At 39.6% G+C, this 21945-nt stretch overlaps 2 non-coding genes across 2 annotated transcripts; both read right to left on the reverse strand.

Annotated features, from left to right (window-relative positions):
- Positions 1–4806: 4806 nt before the first annotated feature.
- LOC147632245 (small nucleolar RNA snoR1) lies at positions 4807–4897 on the reverse strand. The gene has a single exon (XR_015267249.1). It is a non-coding gene; the product is annotated as a small nucleolar RNA snoR1 (small nucleolar RNA).
- Positions 4898–5126: 229 nt separating this feature from the next.
- LOC147632246 (small nucleolar RNA R11/Z151) lies at positions 5127–5219 on the reverse strand. Its single transcript, XR_015267250.1, has one exon. It is a non-coding gene; the product is annotated as a small nucleolar RNA R11/Z151 (small nucleolar RNA).
- Between the last annotated feature and the right edge of the window lie 16726 nt (positions 5220–21945).

The following is a 21945-nucleotide window of genomic DNA, read 5'->3' on the forward strand; positions in this document are numbered from 1 at the left end:
ATACATAGGGCTTATAGGCTTATGCATAAGCCTATGCATAAGGCTTATACATAAGCCTATTGCATAAGGTCGTATGCATAAGCCTATTGCACAAGGGCTTATGCATAAGCCTATAAGCCCTTATGCAATAGGCTTATGCATAAGCCTATTACATAAGAGCTTATGCCTAAGCCTATTGCATAATGGGCTTATGCATAAGCCTATTGACCTAACCTTAATCTTTGGCACCCAAGGGTGCAAAAACACAAAGAGAAGAAGCATAAACAAAGAATGGAAAAAGAGGGCTTACCTCTTCTTTGAAAAGTCGTAGGAGATGATTGGACTAAAACCTTATTAGTTTGTTCAATTGAATAAACCTACAAAAAAGAAATATAATAAATCAAAAAGTTAGTTCATTTTAACATATTAGCAAGGAGAACAAGAGGAAAAAAAGGTGAGTACTCTAAACCCTATTCCTAATGCATGTGATTGAAAGAAATTGGTTTATGTTTCCCTAACCCTACCTCTATGCATAGAATGCTTTCAATAGATAGCTTAATGTGGAGAGCTCTCCATCAAAGCTCTCTATTAGAGCTTTATGCAGACCTAGGGTTAGGGAGCAAGGGAAAGGAAAGAGAGAGAAAGGGAAAGAAAATCTTACATGGTGCTATGTAAAAGCTTTCCATGAAAGCTTGGGAGAAAGAAAAGACTCTAACTCCTTTTGCATAAGGGCTTATAGGCTTATGCATAAGCCCTTGTGCAATAGGCTTATGCATACAACCTTATGCAATAGGCTTATGTATAAGCCTTATGCATAAGCCTATAACAATTGAGCATTTCTCGACGTATGGGTTTCATGAGGCATTGGCACGACCAAGTGCAGATGATGACATGGAGAAGAACCATAGGAGAGTGCTAGGTAACATGCCACACCATTCGGTGACATCAACTGCGTGAATCAATCAAAGGCTTGAATTGCTTACCTTGGTACTCTGCTAGAGTCTGGAGGACTAAAAATTGACGGTAATTTCCCTAATGCTCTATTGCGGCATAGATCTGTCCTTTCTCTTCCTCCACTTCATTAGCTATAGTGACGGCTATAGCTGTTGTAGTTTGAGGTGAAACTCTCTCTCTTTGGTTACCCCAATTTTGGGAGGGAGTTTGGAGACTGCTTTGCATGGAGGCTGCAGGCTGAGCTGGCACTCTTCTGAGGGGTTGCCGTGATTTTGGCGCGAGGGACCCTCATTGGACTGATACGAAGGAGTTTGTCTTTGAATTCTGGGACCCTGTCTTCCTTGGCCCACAGAAGGAGATAGGCAATCCTTGAGCTGGTGCCCAAACCCCTCACATCCGAAGCACCTGTTCTCACTTCGAAGCTCTTCCCTTTGCATTCTTGAGAGAGCCAGAGTTCCTGAGAAAAAACTTTGAAGGAAAGGTCTTTCTTCATTCCTAAAATTTCCTGACTCTAGATTTTGGTCGGAACCTTGATGACTCTTTTTTGGAGGTGGAAAGTTGGAAGAACTTCTCGGTGTCTGGAATCTTTTAAGATGAGGGAGCTGGCTTTGGATGAAGGCTTTGGCAAAGTCCTTCGCCATTCTGACAGCTTTTGCCATGGACACTGGCTTGGCATTCTTGACCACTATGTCTAAGGGTTCATTCATTCCCCGAATGAACTTGGCCACCATGAGTTGCTCGTCGTCTAGAGGTGGTGAATACTTGAGGAGAAGAGCAACTGCCTGCCTGGTGATATTCCTCGATGGTTTTGCTCCCATAGTTTAGCTCTAAAAATTCATTCATCTTGGTTTCTAAAAACCTGGGGAGACAAAATCTCTTCCTTAGATAAGCTTTAAGATCATTCCAAGACTGAGTATTCCTATCTAGATGGTTGGTATCACAATGGTTTCTCCATACCACCCTGGCTATTTCCACAATTTACAGCCTAGCAAGAGCCATTTTGCTCCTCTCATTGTAGCCAGTGACATCAAAATACTCCTCCATTGCTTCAATCCATTTCTCTACAGCCTCGCCCAAGTTCTCCCCTTCACCTTTGGCTGAGTTCTGTAAAGAGCCTTATGAATGTCGGGGTCAAATTCTTTTTCATCAGTGAGAGGATCGGGCTGACGGCCACAATTCCCCCTCCTCATGATTCTGCCAAAAATGATACATTATTAAACTTTTATTTTGATTTCGTCAATGAGATTCTAAGACTTAAGAGGTTCAAAAAATAATTTTTTAAATAAGATAAATGATCTTATTAGAGATCTATAATATATGTCTGAGTAACAGATTTTTCTTCATCAATTTATCACATAATAAACAATCACGTATACAATAGGAAATTTTTTACACAACATTTTCTTATTTATATAAAGGTTGCAATATGTACATAGAGCATCTCGGCTCCAGAAAGTCAAAATCTCCTCGGAAGATGCATACGACGGTGATACTGGGCTATAGACATGCCCTGATACAAATGTTTCCTTATTGCCAAGGGAGCTACTATTTTCTCCTTTGAGGATTAAAGCGACTAAGGAGTATGTAGATATAACAGGAAAGTCTGAAATCTCGAGGTGTCGGGTGATATAAAATAACACCATATATCACTTTCAACCTCATCAGAATCATGGTTAATGAGAGATTCTGCCTTAGCATCGCACGTTGGTCGCAAGAGACGCTGGTCGCAAGAGACGCTAGTCGCAAGAGGCGTGGACATACTGTCCTACAAACCACTTGTGCTGTCGTCTCTCTGTTGGGTCAGGGAAATATAGTTCCTCGAAATGGTCTACGAGTTTGGCTCCGCCCGTTCGATTAGTAGCGAAAGAGATGAGATGCTCAAAAGCGAACGCAATCATGTCTTGTGACTGGATAAGGTCAAGAATACTAGATAAGTGTGGAACTTCCATCTATAAAACAAAATTCTTTTATGAAAGGGGCTCATAAGATTCTAAGAAGACAATGAAGGATAATAGATATTTACTCTATACAATAGGCTTATGTGGATTACCATGCAACTGTCTATGAAAGAAGCTCGTAAGATTCTAAGAAGGTTCATCTCATCTCCTAGCCACCACTATTAGAAAGGTAGAATCCTTGATTTTCAAATAAATAGTAGTAATAAATTATGTTGTGAAAGTTTAGCATGTCTACCCACCATCACTATTGAAGTTGGGACCAACACAACACAACTTTTGTAGCAAATTATAAGTACACAAACTTATTGGCTGATTGCATGATAATCACAAGGCTGCCTTGAGTGGTGGTTATTAGATGTGTTTGATATTTTTGTTATCGGATTTTTTATCTATGCCGCATGGATTTTTCCCTCAGATTGTGTCGAGTGAAAACCCCTAGAATGCTTGACAGGGCCTTTGATAGCACTTCATTTAGACCTTAGAGAGATCTAAGATGTAGGGGAGGAGGCATCTCTGCTTGACGTAGTTTTCTTTTAAACTTCCTCTTACATTGTCCCTTCATCATAACAACATGGCTATGAGAGACTTGAACCTCTCTCTTCCATCCCTTAAACCAAGAAGAATGGCGTCTCCATGCTAACTTCTCCATTGAAAGCTTTTGATGTTTCGTGCATGTTGACATCCATGCCTCCATCAATGCCTTGATGAAGTGCATGTATGGCTCACACAAAGCTAATATGGCTTGGGTCATGCCACTTCATTTTCTAGAGATGTGGAGTGCATAGGACACCCATTGTGTATGTTTGCAAGGAGAGTGCCATTGAAAGCTTTTGATGTTTCTTGCATGTTGACATCCTTGCCTCCATCAATGCCTTGATGAAGTGCATGTATAGCTCACACAAAGCTAATATTGCTTGCTTCATGCCACTTCATTTTCCAGAGATGTGGAGTTCATAGGACACACACTGTGGATGTTTGCATGAAGAGTGTCAAAAGCACTTGATATGTTAACAAGGAGAGTGCCAACAAAGAAATTAATATGTTTCTAAGTCCCAAAGGCTAGGACATCAAGGGGACTCGATTATATGTTCCATAGTTAAGGAAACGACCATTGTGAGGTTTCACATAGGCAAGAAAAACTCACAATGATATTCCCATATAGACGATGGAAGAAAACTAGGAATGAGTGGGAACCCTTCGATTCTACTATCTTCACTATGCAAGAAGTTGAGCTTCCAATCACATTGCATGCAAATGACATGCACTACAATAAATGATGATTATGAGACATGCCCAGTTTTGAATTTTGGGCTAGATGGTAACTTAATTTTTGGATGTTTAGGAGATACGACGAGGGGAGAGAAATTAACTAATTTTCTCTTAAGAATTTCGCTAGGCTCTTGAACATCCTTAAGTGTATTAAGGATAGGACACCTCTAGTAATGTTAAAATGTAATAACACAATGTACAGATTAAGTCAATTCTAGAACTTGTAATCTCATGCAAAGTAGAAACATACTTAATTCAAGGTTTACATTCATTAAAGGGGCAATCATCTTCGCAAATTAAATTTATCCCATAAAGAAGCTCGTCGTTAAGCTATTGGCACGTTTTTTATTGCCTTAACAAATTAGTAACCTATGGTAATGTTAAAATCTTTTTAACATGGTGTGAAGAGGGACAATATGTATGGAGGCAATCTGGAAAATAAACTACTAGAGCTAGTTAAGATGCCATAATTAAACTCAATGAATCATTTACCGCAAGCAGATTGTTAACATGGTGTGAAGAGGGACAATATATATGGAGGCAATCTGGAAAATAAACTACTAGAGCTAGTTAAGATGCCATAATTAAACTCATTGAATCATTTACCGCAAGCAGATTGTTTCATGGGACTTGACTTTCCCTAGCTCGCTCAGAGAGAAGCACCTTCGTTCAACGAGAAGTAGTTCACTCCTCTCATACAAGAGGTGTCAGAAAACTTGCATACGCTCATCATCGCACAATCCCTACATAAACAACACGCCCCCGCAAATTCTACACATACACGCCAAAGCTAAACATCTAGGATCATAATGACGACTGTTTTCCTCTGTCCGGTCAGCAAAAAATTAGAGTGCAAGACGTTTTTACAATCACACAAAAAGATATCATGCCGTCCAACGGGTATCTTCATCATTCAGAGGAAAGAAAGCCTCCACACGATCGAACCCTAATTGTAGCATGCGGTGGTGGTCTCAGTGTGTGTAACAATGAAGCACATCACGAACGTTTAAAGCTTCAGCGAAATCCGCTAAATTGCTTGTCATCACTGACCACCAACCAACCGGCACACATGAAGATAGAGCCGCAGCCCGCAGGGCTCACGCTTATCTATACACACAACCTAACCCTACCCCATGTACTCGGGACATTTCACACAGTGGGCGGGGACGGTGGCAATAGAGAGCATTTGCCCATGAAGAGCCCAAGGGATGGCTTGTAAACCAAGGTAAACCAAGGTAATGGGTTCGATCTACAGCTGCCTACATTGCATGGTGCTACCTTGTACCTCCTAAACTCGTAGGTGTGTGTGTGTAGGTGTGTGTGTGTTTGTAAGAAGGTATGTGGGACCCTCATGTAATAAAAATCGCTCAACTTTAAATAAATAAAAAAGACACCAAGGGAGGTGTCCCAAATTTTATGGAGGGGACTACCCGTTCGAAAAGTATTACCTCTCTCTCTCTCTCTCTCTTCAAGGCTTCTTGGGAACGTTTCCTACGACATTAAAAAGTTCTTCAAGTGGGTTGTGTGTAATAAAAAAAGGACTCTAGCGCATCACCTTTTTGCTAACCCATTGTGGGGCGCTTTGGTTAGTGCAACAGACCATCAAATACTTGACTGGCAACCGTGCACCTGTCCCATAAAATCTGGATGACGGATTCTCACTTGAAGGGTGACCTTGTAAGTGCACTTCAACCTACAACAACCAAGGTTTCTCTTCCCTCGTGCTCTCCTACTCACTCATGCTTTCCTCATAGCTGCTCCTTGTGTTGAAACTTGAGAGAGTCCTACGCTCAGTTTAGCATGCCTTGAGAGAGTTGATTGATAACATGGGGAAACACAACTTGGTAGGGCTTTTCAATGGGCACAACAAACATGGAGGCTCATATCGCGAGCAATTGTCAACACAAGGCAAGGCAGAGAAGAAGAATTATTGTTTTTGAAATATTTGAAAGAAGAAAAAATGTAAATGTAAAAAACTAGACAAGGGGATTGGTGGAGTGCAGCAAAAGAACTCTATTCAATTGAGCGTTAACCAAATGAATCCATTACACATTTTATCCTTCGAATAAAACTCTTGGACTCACGATGTGAGTCATTGGGAAAAATTAAACGATATTCAATTGAAGAGACGTTTCATGTTGGGCTTGAAAAATAACAACTTACACAACTTGATCATTGTATCCAATCCGGAGACATTCGATCAGTGTTGTAAAGAAGCAATACGTTTAGATGACAACATGCTATGTGAGATCCCTGTCCCCACCATGCGACGGATTCGGGTACTAGCAGCGGAAGTAACTCATTGTGCACGGGGCAGAGGGTCTCACACTCGGGGCCTCGCCCACGGATATCCGGACAAGAGACTAATCCGTCGGTTTATCCAAAACCGAAACCGAAAAAAACTTCCTTTACCCGGAAAGCACGGGCGATTCCACTAGGATAACTCTTTACTCTAACGTAGTCAAGATCATTACTGATCAAACTGATCCGACTACACCTCTAACGGTACTTGGTCAGATCAAGGAAGAAACTTGCACTTGGATCATTGGGATCAACGCTTTTTTCCCCATCAAGAGGCACAGCCGTTGATTCCTATCCATAGAACAATTACTATCCGGGATTTACTTCATCTATCGTAATAATAAAATTTAAATCTCGATTTACGGATCCATCAGTCCAGCCTAACCCCATCCGATCCCATGGGTTAGCCAACCGCCCAACCACTGTAGTGATGGGATCCAATTTGGAATTTGGTTAGGTTTTGTCCCGGGTACCAAGGAAAAGAGTTCTAAGGCCCCCTAGCCGGAAGTTCATACAAACATAAAACTAGTCACACCACTTACACACCCAATATGAAATTGTCCTTTTTCTCAGCATCAATTAACTTTCAAACAATCCTTTAATGAAACCATTATGTCACTGATGACAATCCTCAAAGTCTCTGGTTGAATCCTTATTTCCCGTCATTCATTCATCGGTGTACTTATGGCATCATTGGCAACCAAAACGCTCACCACCTGTTCACTCAGGGGCCTTTTCCATAGTTCCCAGCTCATAGTAACCGGCAATATATTCATATAATAGAATGGAATCTCCGTGGAAGATCAGCAAGATCAACCCACAGATCCATATAAAAGAGCCATGGACTCATCCGTTGAGGACCAGCAAGGTCAATCAACCAGATCCATGCCCGGTTTCAGAAAACAACTCTTACTCCTTGTTCCAATATCTTCCACGACGCACGTGTGGGTATCTTCGGCGACCCAGAGCCCGAGCACCGTATGGTCAGCACCCTCTAGGATCCTTCGCAGGTGACCTAGCGCTTCACTCATAGGCCGCTTCCTTGGTCCCTAATCCACCGTACCAGAAGCTCACCATTTAAATCGAACCGAGGCTGGTCAAGACCTCGGCCGACCTTGCTACGCGAGACGTCCTCCATTGACTCTCCGTCATCAACAGTTGCAACTTTATCAGTTCGGTCTTCATGACCTTAATCCTCAAGACGGTCAAAATGCTTCCCCAGCATTCTTGACATGAAACAGTCATTTACAAACAGTCACAAAATACAGTTTCTATAACGAACTCTCGTCTTTCCACATTATCCACTCTCGGACCACATTACTTATTCCCTATTACATTCAATGTGTACTCACACTCGGGGCCTCGCCCACGGATAGCTGGACAAGAGACTAATCCGTCGGTTTATCCAAAACCGAAACCGAAAAAAACTTCCTTTACCCGGAAAGCACGGGCGATTCCACCAGGATAACTATTTACTCTCACGTAGTCAAGATCATTACTGAGATCAAACTGATCCGACTGCACCTCTAACGGTACTTGGTCAGATCAAGGAAGAAACTTGCACTTGGATCATTGGGATCAACGCTTTTTTCCCCATCAAGAGGCACAGCCGTTGATTCCTATCCATAGAACAATTACTATCCGGGATTTACTTCATCTATCGTAATAATAGAATTTAAATCTCGATTTACGGATCCATCAGTCTAGCCTAACCCCATCCATCAGTCTAGCCTAACCCCATCCGATCCCATGGGTTAGCCAACCGCCCAACCATTGTAGTGATGGGATCCAATTTGGAATTTGGTTAGGTTTTGTCCCGGGTACCAAGGAAAAGAGTTCCAAGGCCCCCTAGCCGGAAGTTCATACAAACATAAAACTAGTCACACCACTTACACACCCAATATGAAATTGTCCTTTTTCTCAGCATCAATTAACTTTCAAACAATCCTTTAATGAAACCATTATGTCACTGATGACAATCCTCAAAGTCTCTGGTTGAATCCTTATTTTCCGTCATTCATTCATCGGTGTACTTATGGCATCATTGGCAACCAGAACGCTCACCACCTGTTCACTCAAGGGCCTTTTCCATAGTTCCCAGCTCATAGTAACCGGCAATATATTCATATAATAGAATGGAATCTCCGTGGAAGATCAGCAAGATCAACCCACAGATCCATATAAAAGAGCCATGGACTCAGATCCATGCCCGGTTTCAGAAAACAACTCTTACTCCTTGTTCCAATATCTTCCACGACGCACGTGTGGGTATCTTCGGCGACCCAGAGCCCGAGCACCGTATGGTCAGCACCCTCTAGGATCCTTCGCAGGTGACCTAGCGCTTCACTCATAGGCCGCTTCCTTGGTCCCTAATCCACCGTACCGGAAGCTCACCATTTAAATCAAACCGAGGCTGGTCAAGACCTCGGCTGACCTTGCTACGCGAGACGTCCTCCATTGACTCCGTCAGCAGTTGCAACTTCATCAGTTCGGTCTTCATGACCTTTATCCTCAAGACGGTCAAAATGCTTCCCCAGCATTCTTGACATAAAACAGTCATTTACAAACAGTCACAAAATACAGTTTCTATAACGAACTCTCGTCTTTCCACATTATCCACTCTCGGACCACATTACTTATTCCCTATTACATTCAATGTGTACTCATTCTCATCCATTCACTCATATAGACTACACATTATTTCACATACACATTCACATTCATTATTCTACATTCATATCCATGTTTGTACGTCCACATCATACATCCAATTTCACATTCATACATAACCATCTACATGCATACATCTATTTTCACATCCTCATTCATACATCCACATTATACATACATCCAATTTCACATTCATACATACGCATCTACATGCATACATCTATTTTCACATCCTCATTCATACATCCACATTCACATACATACATCTACATCTGAATCTACATCCATACATCCACATCCACATCTTCATTCACATTCACATCCACATCCACATCTTCATTCACATTCACATCCATACATCCACATCTACATACATACATCCATTTTCACATTCTCATTCATACATCCACATCCACATACATACATACATCCGTATCTACATCCATACATCCACATCCACATACATACATCCGTATCTACATCCATACATCCACATCCACATCTTCATTCACATTCACATCCATACATCCATACTACATCCATTCTCGCCCTAACACATCCCATATACATCTTATCCCATCAGATACACTCTCTACCTCGTCCCATACACATCTTAACACATCCTAACTCATCTTAACACATTCTATCACATCTCATACACCTCTTATCATATCCTATCACATCTCATACACATCTTTTCACATCTCATACACCTCTTATCACATCCTATCACTTCCCATATGCATCTTATCACATCTCATACACCTCTTCTCACATCCTATCACTTCCCATACGTATCTTATCACATATTATCACATCTCATTTAAAAATCAATCTTTTATGCATCTTCCTATACATAAATTCATTTTAAATGAAAATGACACTTTTGAATTAAAATTCCATCTCTTATGCATCTTCCTATGCATAAACTCAATTTAGATGAGAATTGACACTTTTGAATTAAAAATCCATCTTTTATGCATCTTCCTATGCATAAATTCAATTTAGATGAGAATTGACACTTTTGAATTAAAATTCCATCTCTTATGCATCTTCCTATGCATAAACTCAATTTAGATGAGAATTGACACTTTTGAATTAAAAATCCATCTTTTATGCATCTTCCTATGCATAAATTCAATTTGGATGAGAATAACACTTTTGAATTGAAACTCCATTCTTTTATGCATCTTCGTATGCATAAATTCAATTTAGATGAGAATGACACTTTGAATTTAAAAATCAATCTTTTATGCATCTTCTTATGCATAAATTCAATTTGGTAGGAATTACACTTTTAGAATAAAAGAATTTCTCTTATGCATCTAAGTTATGCATAAAATCCATTTATGATGAAAATCACACTTTTAGTATAAAAAGAATATCTTTTATGCATACCTCTATACATGAAATCCAATATGATAAAAGTCACACTTTTACAATAAAATAATCAACTTTTATGCAAATAAAATAATCAACTTTTATGCATACCTCTATGTATGAAATCCAAATATGATAAAAGTCACAAATCTTGACCCTTAGGCTGTCTTTTAAATCATTTTTAATTGATTCCTAATGCACCTTGGAGAATTTATTTTGAACTTCTGTTTCAGGGAAATATATTTTTGCTATTTGTAGAATTTTTATATCTAAAAATATCTCAATATTGAATTACCTCTCTCTATAATTATAATATTTTTTTTGTATTCAGAAACAGGGAATGATTACATGGGATTGAAGTAAAGCTTATTCATTATTCAGGTTGAGGAGGAATCTTACATCCTCTCCCACTTGAAAAACGGAAGATGTCCTAATCTTGCAAAGTGGGAGTAATCTTTCGCCAACTCTTCTTCTTTCTCCCAGGTGGCGTCTTCTAGAGGGAAGAACTTTCACTTTACTAAAAATTCTCTGAGGACTCTGCTCTTGAGAATCTTTTCTTGAACGTTAAGGATTTCCTCAGGTTGGAGTACCATCTGGCCTTGAGTCGGAGAGATCAATTGTTCATCATTAAGTACGTGACTCAGGCTGGGTACATATTTCTTAAGCAAACTGACATGGAATACATTATGTACCTTGAGATGGGGATCGCCCACTTTCTTTATAACAGCATACGATCAATAGTATCTGGGAGAGAGCTTCTTGTACTTTCCTAAGGATAAGGAACTTCTTTTTTGGCGTACTCGAATGAAGACCATATCTGATTCTTCAAACTCTCTCTCATCTCTTTTTATCTGTGTACTGCTTTTTCCTATCTTGGGCTGCCTTTATATCTTTACGGATTGATTGCATTTAATAGTCCATATCATCAAGCATTTGTCTGGACATCTCGACTATGATCAATGGGCTGAACCAAGTCAACGGTGTAAGGCAATCTTGTCCATACAAAGCTTTGAAAGGACTCATCCCAATGCTTCGATGATAAGAAGCATTGTAAGCAAATTCAGCCAGATGCAAATGGCTTAACCACTTCTTGGTTCCTTGCCACAGCATGACCGAAGGATATCTTCTATTACCTGATTCACTCTTTCAGCGTGGTTATCTGGTTTCGAGTGATAGGCTGTGGTGAGATCCAAGAAAGTTCCTACTGCTTCGAAGGATGCAGTCCAGAATTTTAATGTGAATCTGGGATCTTTGTCACTTACTATCCTCCTGGGTAAGCCATGTAATCTGAAGCTCTCTTTAAGGGAAACTCTGGCAACATCCACAGTAGTGTATGTTTCTTTCACTGGAATCAGATGGGCAACTTTGGTTAGTAGTCTATCAACTACCACAAAAATGGAGTTGTAACCTGATTGCATTGAAGGTAATCCAGTGCCAAAGTCCATACTGATACATTCCCACTTCATCTGAGGAATGTCTAGAGGCTGTAGTTTCCCAGGCATCTTGACTCTCGGACACATTAAGCATTTTCGCACATGATCAAGTACATCCTTTTTGAGTCCTGGTCAGAAGAAGCTTTTCTTCACAGAGGTTTTTATAAACCCTGGATGTCCAGCTATCAGGCTATCATGGGCTTCTCTCAGAATCCTTCCCCTTTATTCCCTCATCATTGGGGATACATAGCTGATTATTATAATGCATGCATCCTTAATCCAATTTGTACCCGAGAACTCGACTCATTTCTTGAGGAGTCTTGATTTCTTGCATCAAACGGGTAGCAATAGGGGCAAAGAATTTGTCCTGCATGATTTTCTCCTTTGCTTCATTGATCAATGGATTTGACACCACTATAATTGCAAGCAAGGAGGCTTTTCTGCTAAGCGCATCTGCCACCACATTTTCTTTCCCCGGTCGATACTTTATTTCAAAATCGAATTCCTGCAGGGTATGTATCCATCTCCTTTGGCGCATGTTGAGAACCCTTTGGGTGAAGATCCACTTAAGACTTTAATGATCTGTCATCAAGATGAACCTCTGTCCCAAAAGATAATGTCTCCACAACTTCATAGCATAAACTACTAAGAGTAACTCCAAGTCATGGATGACATAATTTCTCTCATGTATTCTGAGTTTTTTGGAATCATAGGCCACTGCATGACCTTCCTGTTGCATAAGAGCACTGCCTAAGGCAAACCCACTAGCATCAGTAACTACCTCAAAGGATTTGGTAAAATCTGGCAATTTAAGGATAGGGTTGGTTACTAAGGCTGTCTTCAGTTTATCAAAGGCACTCTAATACATTGCAGTCCACTGAAAAAGGGTACTCTTCTTGAGAAGGTTAGTTAAAGGGGATGCTATCTGAGCATACCTGGGTATAAAGATCCTATAACATCTGGTTGATCCTAGGAATCCTCTGACTTCCTTTACCATCTTGGGTTATGGCCATTCTACAACCGCTTGGATCTTTGTAGGGTCAGGAGAAATCCCATCCTTTGATACTATGAATCCCAAGTATTCCACCTAGTCAATAAAGAAAGAACACTTGCTCTTTTTTGCAAAGAGTTGGTGTTTCCTTAGGATTTCCAGGACCTTGTGCACATGATCTTCATGATCTGCTGCATTTTTTGAGTACACCAAGATATCATCAAAGAAGACAAGAACAAAATCATCCAACTATTCTCTAAGAATATCCTGCATAAGACGATTAAACGTCGTCGCCGGGACATTAGTCAATCCAAACAGCATGACTGTGAACTCATAATGCCCATAGTGAGTATTGAATATTGTCTTCGGGATGTCCTGTTCCTTGATTCTAATCTGGTAGCACCCGGATTTGAGATCTATCTTTGTGAACATTTGGGTCCTACTTAACCGATCTCTAGAAGTTCATCAATCCTAGGAATAGGATACTTATTTTTAATTGTTAATTGATTCAATCCTCTGTAGTCAATACAGAGTCTTAACGTTTCATTTTTTTTCTTTTGAAAGAGAACGGGCGCACCCCAAGGTGAGACACTGGGTCTGACGAATCCTTGCTCTAACATTTGTCTTAACTGCTCCTTAAGTTCTATGGCTTCAGGGACTGGAATTTTGTATGCATGCTGGGCTACTGGCTGAGCTCTAGGGGTTACTCGATCTCATGATCTACTTCGCGAGGAGACGGAGGCATCTCAGTCTTCACAGCTCTTTAGGGAACACATCTGCATACTCACTTAACCACTCTGGTTCTTTAGCCTTGCATTTTATGTCTACTAGACTCATCTTAACGACATAAACAGCTTGCCTCTTTCTGAGCCCTTTTAACAATTTAGAAGCCTTGACTAATTGCAGCACTAGGGATCCGAAAATTCCAGTTCCTTGAACTTTATTCCCGTGAAGGTCAAGGAAAGAGATGGTTTCTTTGTGATAATGAATGTCAGCTTGATTCTTGTGGAGCCATTCCATTCCAAGGATTCCATCGTAGACTCCCAAGGGTAGGACTCTGAATTGGCACTCTGTTACGTTCCCATCTAGACTAAACTGAATAAGGTCTGTCTCAAGGTGTGTGAAAAGAATCTTTCCACTGGCCAATTCCACTTGCATAGGTTTCCCTTATTTTTTATATAGGACTAACTTACGCAGATATCTGAGGTGGCAAGGCTTCATATGGAAAGCATGGCTGAGACTCATTTTGGGTGAAAACCCACTTTAGACTCATAGGCTATGGAACAGTATGTAACCAAACTTTTATCCAAGAAGATAGTGTCACCCCAAAGCTTCAAAGCATACACTACTGCAAGTAACCCAAGATCATGGACAACATAGTTTCTTTCATGAGGTCTTAATTTTCAAGACTCATAACATTCTTTCTACATTAGGATTCCTCCAAAACATCAAATCCACTAGCACACTAGTAATAACTTGGAAGGGCTTCCCAAACTCTGTCAATTTCAACAATGGATTAGTCATCAAAGCAACCTTCAACTTACCAAAAGCACTTTGGCACCTTGCAGACCAACGAAACGGAATATCCTTCTTAATAAGTGATGTTAACGAAGAAGCTATCGTGGCATATCAAGGAGTAAAACCCTAATACCACCTTTATAATCCTAGAAATCCTCTTACTTTCTCTAATATCTTCAGGTTTGGCCAATCAATAATAGCTTTCACCTTTACGAGATCAGCTGATATACTAGCTCTTGACACTATGAACCCTAAAAAGGGATTTTTTTATAGGCGGCGGGGACTATTTCACGACGTGAAACAGTAGCTACAGTTCATGGCATGAACTAGGTGGTTCACGAATTTTATTTTTTTTCATAGTTGCGGGACTGTTTCACGATGTAAAACAGTAGGTACGATTCACAACGTGAACTAGCTGGTTCACGAAATTTTTTATTTTTTATTTTGCTAGCGGATCCCCTTTCACAACGTGAACCGACAGGGTGCAGTTCACGACGTGAAGTGGACTTCACGGATTTTATCAAATTTAAATTTTTTTTGGAGTGAGACCTTAAGACGTGAAACCTTAATGCGTGAAACGTCTGATTTTTTTTTGGGCGTGGAACGTTCATTTTTTTTTGGGTGTTGGGTTGTTTCACAACGTAAAACAGCAAGTACGATTCACAACGTGAACTGGGTGGTTCAAGGATTTTTATTTTACTTTTGGACGTGGGGTTGTTTCACGGCGTGAAACAGCAGGTACGGTTCACAACGTAAACTAGGTGGTTCACAGATGTTTTTTTTGGCATGGGACTATTTAACGACTTGAAATAACAGGTATGATTCACGATGTGAAACAGCAAGTACGGTTCACGATGTAACTAGGTGGTTCAAGGATTTTTTTTGGAGTCTAGAGGGAAATTTGAATTTCCTTGTTTAGGGGGAATATTTTTTGAGGGAGATGATATGGACATTTTCCCAAAAAGGCAACGAGCAAGAATCAAAAAAGTCAACCCTTTTATGACACCCCCTTACACCCTTTATAAAATAACCCCCAAAATGGACAATTTGACAACTCATTGGCATCTTTTCATTCAATGCTCATTAGCCTTAATGAATTATGGAAAAAGGTGCTAAAGAATTAATCAAAGATTAATCTTTCTACTAATCTTTTCTTTTTTTAGACTAATCAAGGGCTCTAATTAGACACTAATCACTAATTAATTCACACCATTGAGCACATCATTGGATAGAGCATAAAATTGCTAAGCTATGTGTGTCAACTAATGTGTAAATTAATCTATAATTGGAGATTAATTAAACTCTTAATTTTAGTCTCTTCTTTAAGCAAAATTAAGCAAAAGTAAGAAAAATTCATCTAATTGGTGTAATTAGGTGTTTTGATGCATCTAGATGCTCTCAAAACACTCAAAAACATTAATTTCAATCCCAACAATATATTTTCAAAAATTTTTATCTCTTAAATTGGATTAATCATCCTTAATGATAAAAACTAGTCAATTAAAAAAGATTAGTCGATTTCAAGGATTTTTTTTATGTTTTTGAGAATTTTTTTAAGAATTAAGCTACTCCTAATGCTTGCTAAAACTCTAATGCATACAATTCAAACAAAAAAACTATAAATCAAACAAGAATTAATGATTCTAGCTCTATGTTTAACTCTAAAGAGAGCAAAAAATCACTAAAAATTGCATTCCATAGCATTGTTTGATGCAATGGATGCAAAATAAACTTAACATACTCTATGTGCAAGCCCTAGGAACATTAAAGCCACATTAACAATAACAAAAACAACAATTAAGCTAAAATTAAGCTAAAAAGCATTCTTTATAAAACAAAAAAGAGAGCTATTCTACACCAAATCACACACAAATCTCCATCAAAACCACGTCTTTTTCATGGTAAACCACGTCTTTTTCATGGTAAACCATTAATAAAGACAATGGGAAATGGGTAATGCATAGATTAGAGAAAAACGATGGAAAAAGACAAGGGATGATTCCTTGGCAGCAATGCCAAAAATGTTGTGGCTCATCCTAACCCCCCTTGAAACACATCCAACAAGAGATTACTTGGTGAAGCGCAACTATAGTGAGGATCTTTCCAATGGCAAAGCTCGTAACCCTTGAGGTCTGCAAGCTCTACAACTCCTTGAGAAACAATTCTACCGTGTCTCCTGCGAACGTTGTAACATTGTCGCATTGCACTACATGTACTCTTTCCTCCTCTCACCTCACATCACTCACACACTCACTCACTAGCATGCATTAGAGAGAGAGAGATTAGCAAGAGGGTTAGCAAGATAAAGACTCTATTGCACAATGGGAGAGTCCTTTTTGTATTATGAGATATTCACTTTTATACATGGCCCTAAGTGTTCACACTCACTTAAATTATGGCCAGTCGGGCACTTTAGGCTTATAAGAGGCCTAATGCTATTACAATGACTACTCTCATAATATATCCATGAAGTACATCACTTGAGACTTCATCCTAACTTACTACCACACTCTCTTGAAGCAGTATTCGCCATAGGGGCCCGTCCAAGGAAATGTTTGGACACCATTGCTTCATATCTTGAATATATGACCTTCTACCTTGACTCCTTGATGTAAGATAATGGTAGTAGATCTTATTAGCCCTAGGTATGGGTTAACACTTTCGTAATGTAAAAAATGACTAACTTTCACAATAGGAAGGATAAAAGTTAAAAATAATCCCAAGCCAGTAGTTCTAGTCATAAGTAAGTATGTTCGCGAAGTTAATTTAGTAACTTCCCTATAAGCTCAGGTAAGGCTGCTTAATAAAGTCTAGTGCCATTTTATATGAATTGGGCTTCCATTACATGTAAGTAAGACAGAAAAGTGTCTTACAATAGGTTAGGTGTGTGAAACCATGTTAACCTACTAAAAAAGCAGTTAACAGCACTATCTCATATGGTGGTGATCCGATGTGATCCAATGATATATTCGAGACTACACTTGCATTTGTTTCCCAAATTAAAAAAATAGCAAGTCCATAACTAACCTCAATTCCACCAAGAAAGATCTATTATATATGTTTGCCAAGGTTTGTCTCTCCATTTACCACCTTCTAACCAAAGGATTATAATAGTCAGAGATAGCCTCGGGAGCTCAACCACCATGAGTACGATAATGGAGAAGAAGCTAGTGTTATGGGCTACCACACCTCCAAGAGGGAACTCAATGCATTCACCTTTGGAAAGAGCAATAGAACACAACTATCGTAGGGCACTTACCAATGCTTCGAATTTGTGTCCCTTGAGGATTTTTATGCATAAAAGAATAATTTTTATTATTATGAAAGTGTTACTTTCATCAAAATGGATTTTTAGGTATAAAAGAATATTTTTTTAATTATGAAAGTGTTACTTTCATCAAAATGGACTTTTAATGCATAAAAGAATTTTTTTAATTATAAAAGTGTTACTTTCATCATTATTGATTTTTATGCATAAAAGATTTTTTTAATTATAAAAGTGTTACTTTCATCATTGATTTTTATGCATAAAAGAATTTTTTTATTATAAAAGTGTTACTTTCATCATTATTGATTTTTATGCATAAAAGATTTTTTTATTATAAAAGTGTTACTTTCATCATTATTGATTTGTATGCATAAAATAATGCATAAAAGAAAAAAAATTTATTGTAAAAGTGTTACTTTCACTAATATCGATTTTTATGCATAAAAGAATTTTTTTTTTATATCAAGATAACAGTTCTCTTTAATCCTGTCTAATTCCCATGAATATTAGTAAATGATTAAGTAAATACTCTGTGAAAGAAAATCCTATCGTTTCATATTCTTTAAAATGACAATGAGAAAATTCAGTGAAGCTATCGAAATCAAAATTTTAGATAAATGATTCCTCATAGGAATTCGTGATTAGTTTTAAATTCAATAAAGTAGTAATTGAAATATTTCCCTTTGATAAAGATTTGTTCAAGAAGAACCTTTCCAGACTCAAAATCTGAATTAGACTATAACCAAGACATAACTCCGTCAGTTTCAAGAAATGACGATGTGACCAGCTCCATAATCTACACTCAAATCACCCACCGAATCTGAAACTAAGTTGAGACCTTTGATTTTGATCTGAGGATTAAGAATTCAGAATTCAAGGAATTCTGCTTGGGAATCCAGACTGTGATCTAGAAGTCTTGGGATACGGAATTAAGATATACTCCTTGTATTCAAAAGAAAATCAAAATTGAAAACTTGCATAGAAACCTTGTTTTCGTAAAAGACTGTCTTACGCCAGAATGGTGGAGGGAGCATTTGGTATATGTGTTTTCTAAGGGAAGTTCGGTTGCAACAGCTGGCAGCGGCGGGGAGTGTTCAAAGGACAGCTCACGTGGCGAAGCCTGCCCAGGTCTTGACCAGCCTTGGTATGGTTAAAATGGTGTGCTTTCTCGGTATGATGGACGAGGGCCGACGAAGCAGTCCCTGAGTGAAGTGCCAGGACACCTAAGGAGGATCCTGGAGGGTTCTGACCAAGCGATGCACGGGCTCGCGGTGTCGAGGACACCCATGCGTATGTCGAGGAAGATATTGTATGATGGACCAATGTTTATTGTAATGTTTACTGGATGATGGACCAATGTTTACTGGATCTCATTGTTGACCTGCTGGTCTCAACGGAAGTCCAGAGTGATCCTGTTTTATGAGAAACAAAGACTCAATGGAAATTTTGAGTTATGACATGTGTAACCAGTAATTGTTTGTCAATGGATTGTTTTATAAGTTAAAGTTTAAAGAGGAGTGTGTGCATACCTGTATTCTAAAGCAAAAGTTAAGAAAGACATTCAATTATGGGTGGGTGAGTACTTGTTTGGTTCTACTATTCCAGTGGTTGGCTAACCCATGGGCCGAATGGGGTTATGTTGGAATTAGTAGAGTTTTAAAACAATAAAATTGAATAATAGGAATACGCTTAGAAACTGAGTAGTTAATTAGAATCCTGAAGACTTATCTAAAGATCAACGGCTGTGCCTGATTCAATCAGGAAAAAAGCGTTGATTCCTTCAAGTTAAGTCTGTAATAGTTTCCCTTCTATCTGGTTTATTCAGATGAAGGTTAGTTTAGTATCTTGACCTCGTTAGAAAAATCCGTTAAGAAAATAAAAATGGTGGAATCGTCCTTGCTTTTCGGGCATGGGAAATTTTCTCAGTTTCGGTTTTTGGAAGGACCACCAGCTTAGTCTCATGCCCGGACATTCGAGGGCGAGGCCCCGAGTGAGAAACCCTACCCCGCGCAAGAGGAAGGTACTTCCGCTGCTACCGCAGAGGGGCAGTGGGATCTCACTGGCTGTTGGTATCAGAGCGCTGTTGTAAATTTACGTAACAGCAGAGCAAAAATTGCTTGGGAAATAATGTTTTCACTTGTTAATATTTTGTTGAATAAACTTCAAATTTTTTTTTGAAAACTTATAAATTGAATTGGAAATTATAGATGGAAGTTCCATACTTATCCGGTATTCCCGACCTCACCCAGTCTCACAAGACATGACTGCGTTCGCCTTTGAGCATCTCATCTCTTCCGCTTCAACTCGAACAAGCCGAGCAAGGCTCGCAAGCCATTTCAAGGATTTATATTTTCCTGACCTAGCGGAAAGATGACAACATAAGTGGTTTGCATGGCAGTATGTCCATGCCTCTTGTGATCGACGTGCAATGTTAAGGCAGAACCTCTCATTGGCAATGATTCTGTTAAAGCTGAAAATGGTACATGGTGTCATTCTATATCATTCAACGCCTCAAAATTTTAGACTTTCATGCCAAGTCTACAGACTCCTTAGTTGCTTTATTCCTTAGGAGAAGATAATAGCTCCCTTGTCAGTAAGTGAACGTTTGTATCAAGGCATGGCTACCACCAGTACCGTCATCTTATGCATCTCCCGAGGAGATTTTGAATTCTAGAGCCGAGCTGCTCTATGTACATATTGCAACTTTTATATAAATAAAGAAATGTTTTCTGGAGAAAAATTCCTTTTTGTATAAGTGATTGTTTATGGGGACGATCTGATAAAGAAAAAAAATTGTTATCGGACATATGTCATAGATCTCCAATAAGATCATTGTCTTGTTTAAGAAATTGTTTTCCGAACCTCTTAAGTCTTAGGATCTCGTGGATGATATCAAAATAAAAATTTAATAATATATAAATTTTTGGCAGAATCATGAGACGTGGAAACCGTGGTCGTCAGCCAGACCCTCTCTTTGAAGTTGACGAGCTTGACCCTGATGTTCGCAAGGCTCTTCATAGGACTCAGCCACCAGGACCCTTCAAAGGAGAAGGGGAGAACTTGGGCGAGGCTGTGGAGAAATGGGTGGAAGCCATGGAAGAATATTTTGACGTCACAAGCTACAATGAGCTGAGAAAAATGGCTCTTTTGCCAGGCTGAAAAAGTGAAAACAGCCAGGGTAGCATGGAGGAACCACTATGACACCAACCGTCTAGACAGAAATACTCAGTCCTGGAACGACCTAAAAACCTATTTGAGAAAGAGATTTTGTCCCCCTAGCTTTTTGGAAATCAAAATGAACGAATTCTTAGAGCTAAAGCAGGGGAGCAAAACCATCGAGGAATATCACCAGGCCTTTGCTCTTCTACTTAAATATTCACCACCTCTAGATGAAGAGTAACTCATGGCCAGGTTCATTCGGGGAATGAACGAAACCTTGGATACATTGGTCAAAAATGCCAAGCAGTGTCCATGGCAGAAGCTGTCAGAATGGCAAAGGACTTTGCCAAAGCCTTCATCGTAAAAGTCCTGCCAAAGCCAGCTCCCTCATCCTTCAAGAGATTTCAGACACTGGGAAGTTCTTCCAACTTTCCGCCTCCAAAGAGACACCAAGGTTCTAACTAGAATGTGGAGACGGGAAGCTTCAGAAATGAAGGAAGATCTTTCCCCTGAAGTACATTCTCCGGAACTCCGGCTCTCTCCAGAATGCAAAAGGGAAGACCTTAAAAGCGAGAATAGATGCTTCGGATATCAAGGACTTGGGCACCAGCTCAAGGATTGCCCCTCTCCTTCTGTGGGCCAAGGAAACCAGGGTCCCAGAGCCCCGAGACAGACTCCTTCTTATCAGTCCCCAATCAGGGTCCCCCGTGCCAGAATCAGGGAAATCCTAGGAGAACTCCAGCTCACAGCCATCTGCCTCTGTCCAGAGTAGCCTCAGAACTTCTTCCCAGAACTGGGGCATCAAAGAGGAAGAGTTCCGCCTCAGACTGCAGCAGCCAGAGCAGTCACAATTGCAGAAGTAGTGGAAGAGGAAAGAGGATAGATTTATGCTGCAATTGGAAACCAAGGGCCAAATCGTCAATTCTCCATCATTAATACTCCAGTTGAGTATCAAGGTAATCCTTTTAAGCTTTTGATTGATTCAGGCAGTACTCATTCTTTCATTTCCCCTGGATGCTTGCATAAGCTAGTCTTAGATCAGAAATCAGGGAAACCTATGCAAGT

Source organism: Cibotium barometz, chromosome 13, assembly GCF_041138505.1.
Source record: "Cibotium barometz isolate CiBa-2024 chromosome 13, ASM4113850v1, whole genome shotgun sequence".
Taxonomy (NCBI): domain Eukaryota; kingdom Viridiplantae; phylum Streptophyta; class Polypodiopsida; order Cyatheales; family Cibotiaceae; genus Cibotium; species Cibotium barometz.